Genomic DNA, 3,635 nt, shown 5'->3' with positions numbered 1-3,635 from the left:
ATGGTAAAGTCAGGGAACATGTGTGTAGTTTGAAAATTTTTAAATAAAAATAGCCGCAAAAGTAGCTAAACGCATTTTCTTTCAAAAAATTAATTTCTAAACTACTATCTAATGCGATTGATCTAACGAGAGAGTGTTCAGGCAGTGGTACACCTTGAAAATCCTGCCAAGAAAGGCCATTCAATAGCGAATCATTACACACATTAAGTAGAAAATTATTATTATGTTCCGAAATTACTGTAGCATTAGATTCTAAAGACAGCTCACAGTTTCCTTTTGTTACGACGTTTACGTAACGTAAGCCCCACGATTTCCTAAACAAACTAGAGAACATATAGGGCGTTACTCTTGTACCTCCTCTGCTTCGAATCTGCCCAAAAAAATGTTCTAAACTGTCCTGACATAGTCGTCTCGTCTTCAAGTACGGAAAACCTGAGTATGACAAAATTCGCCCCAATCGTCTTAAACTGTTAATATTTAACACCCACCCCTTTATAAAATTAAAATTATTGGTTGTGTTGCTTTCTAAATCGTCTACGACCCGAATAGTTTTTAAAACTTGTTCTGTCTCATTTAAAAACTCTAACTGTTCAGGGGAACCTACAAACACTTTTTTAGTGGGTACAACAGCCTCAACGAAACTGCTATTTAAAATATCGAATAATTTATTAAAAAACGAAACGAATTCCGCGGTATTAATAAAGCTCCTACTATTCGAGCTTAAGGCTCCCGAGATATATCGGCAAAACAACCAACACGCGACCGTATTACTCAATACTTGAGACGCGAATTTAACCTTCATTTTTTGGAAGGTATTTGGATAAATATGAGCATCGGTTAATTTATGCGCACACCGATAACTCGACTAAGAGTCGGTTTCATAAAAATGAACAATATCCGACCAACTTACCCGACTACTTTTAAAGAAACCCGTATTTTTTAAATTTTGTAAACAGTTACGACTACTTTTTATCAAATGGGGGCTATCGTAAAAAAAATACGCTTCCTTGCCATTAACATTAAAAAAATGCCGTGACGCTGAAACACCTAACAAATTAGCGAAATTCTGAAAATTGGTGCCCTGGTCGCAAACAAAATGGCAAGGAATTAGTCCTATATTTTGCAGTTGGGTAATGACTTCAAAAATGTATTTCTTGAGGACATCCCCTTTGCAGGAAACTTTTACGAAAAAATAAGCTAATGGGTGGGACCAAGGCTCTCCACCTCTACCTTGCACCATTATAGTCATTGCAGTAGTTGCTAATCTAAAAGTGCGATTTTCATCGCCATAATCCTCAATACCTATCACCCTATCGAATTTCCTATCATACTGCAAATGAAATTTCAGTGACATTTCATCACATGAAATCGACACGAATTTTGTTCGAAAGTGAATCCCTACTCCTAATCTCTAACGATTTTATGCTACTTTGGGTGCAACCTGGGAAACGGGGCCAGTCTGTAACAAAGTTTTCCAAAGTACCGTCGGATGGAAAATCTAATTGGTGCTTTAAGTGCCGATAAGCAACTGGCGATAGAAAAAAAAAGGTGCGTGGAGTCCCTACGCGCGGATGAAGTTATACTTCTTAGTGATATTCAGAAATGCATATCATTTTGTATGAAAGAAAACTAGAAAACTTAAATTCACATTTTATAAATTTATTATGCACATAAAATGAAGAATAAAGCAAAGTCTAAATGAATGAATTTTGACTCAGAAAGTAGTTCCGTCTCTGCGTTGCGGAAGAGACTATGCAGCGTAATTATCTCTCTTTTGTTCTTCGCCAATTTGGCTGCCGGATTGACTTGTGAAGATCAATTTTTTGTTGGTGACATATTCATATGTGTACGCATATGTATGTTTGTATGCTTGTGATTTATTTGTTCGGCAATGTATGCAAATATATGTACATATAAGTATATATGAATGTATGAACATGCAAGTCAATGCGCGCACATGCGTATACATACACTCATATGAGCATGTGCAGATACACAAGATAGGATAGAATCCCGACAGAATAAATTTTTAATTTTTTGCTTTTAACATCGTATACTATACAAATAAATATTTTTCTTACTAATAGAAAATTAAAGAAAAATATTTATTTTTATAGTATACGATGTTAAAAGCAAAAAATTAAAAATTTATTCTGTCGGGATTCGAACCTGGGACCTGTGTTAGCATCTTGACCTTCCAAGCGCTTACCACCAGTAAGCAGTAAAATCAATAATTGACTTAAGTATGATGTGGTTATGAATGCAAGAAACATACAATGGTTCTAATAATTTTGTTTAAGTATAGAAATATACATACTTTGTAGAACATTTGCTTTCGCAATAAATTTATCACAGCAATATACATATACATAATATGTATATACAGATGCATAATATGTATATACATATACATAACATTGCTGTGATGCCCTGAGAAGTATAGTCTTAATAAATTTATTTTTAATTTTTTGCTTACTAATAGAAATTAAATTTATCACAGCAATATTATGTATATGTATATTGCTGTGATACATTTATTTTCTATTAGTAAGAAAAAAATATTTATTAGTATAGATTCCCAAAAGCACAGAAATGATTCTGTGAATTTATTCATTAAAATCGCCACTCAGAAGTCATTTTATCCCTTGTAAGCGAGCGATTTTCTTAAATCTCACGCTTAAATCTCACGCAGATAAAACCATATACCTCGTCCTCGTGGGTCAGTTTCAAAAACCACAGAAATGATTCTGTGTGATTCTGAAAGGCCAACGCAGAGTATTTCAACCAAAACATACGTAAAATAGTTGAGAATTCGCAGAAATGAAAGACAAACGAAAGAAAAAGAAGTATAACTTCAATAATGCACAAGCATACAAACATACATATGCGCACACATGTGAATATGTCACCAACCAAAAATTGAAACATTGTTCTACGAAAACAACAACAGCATAAGCATGGCAACATTGTGTTGTATTGTTGTGTCGGCCGAGCTGTGCCGAAAGAAACGAACAAACGATCGCCGATTGTCACCGCTTCGCTTGCTGCTCGCACATCTTCGCAGACAAGGTTGCGTTACATTCATATGGATGGAGCGAGGTTGCGCAACTTTGCGTTACTTTTATATGGAAGGTTGCGCAACCAGAATCTATCGCAACCTTTTCCGGCGTCGTATAAGAAGTATAACTTCAAAAACACCCAAAGCTATCGTTTTCAAAAAATTGTCATATCGCCGACCATGGGTACGGCGATTGCTATTTACAAAACTACTCCTAATGCAAGCATCTAACTGAGGAGGAACTTTACTACAAACTAAAGAAAGAGTTGCATTGTGTGCATTTGAGACAGCTTCTTCAACTTGGGGAGCAAAATCTTCAAAACCCAATAAAATTTATTTTTTACATCAGAAATTGGGACGTCAAATGTAGGCTCAACTTTTAAATTGATATCGGGAACGGCCCTCGAACGCAATCGCTTTTCAATGCGCATTTTTGTCGAAAAATGCCGCTCGCAGGCAAAAATATGTTTACGTGTTTCATTTAAAATGAGTTAAACAATCCCCCTCTACTCTGTATTAGTTGAGCCAACATTTACGCCTATTTAAAACAAAAAGGAAGAATATAAAAATATAAAAT

The 3,635-nt window shown here is 35.1% G+C and overlaps 1 pseudogene; it reads right to left on the bottom strand.

Moving 5' to 3' along the window:
- Window positions 1-2,621: 2,621 nt before the first annotated feature.
- On the bottom strand, window positions 2,622-2,760 carry LOC125775983 (small nucleolar RNA U3; annotated as a pseudogene).
- Window positions 2,761-3,635: the final 875 nt, after the last annotated feature.

This window comes from Bactrocera dorsalis, chromosome 1, assembly GCF_023373825.1.
Source record: "Bactrocera dorsalis isolate Fly_Bdor chromosome 1, ASM2337382v1, whole genome shotgun sequence".
NCBI classification, from domain to species: Eukaryota; Metazoa; Arthropoda; class Insecta; order Diptera; family Tephritidae; genus Bactrocera; species Bactrocera dorsalis.
Note: the sequence above shows the minus strand (reverse complement) of the source record. Positions and strands in the feature narration are given on the sequence as shown.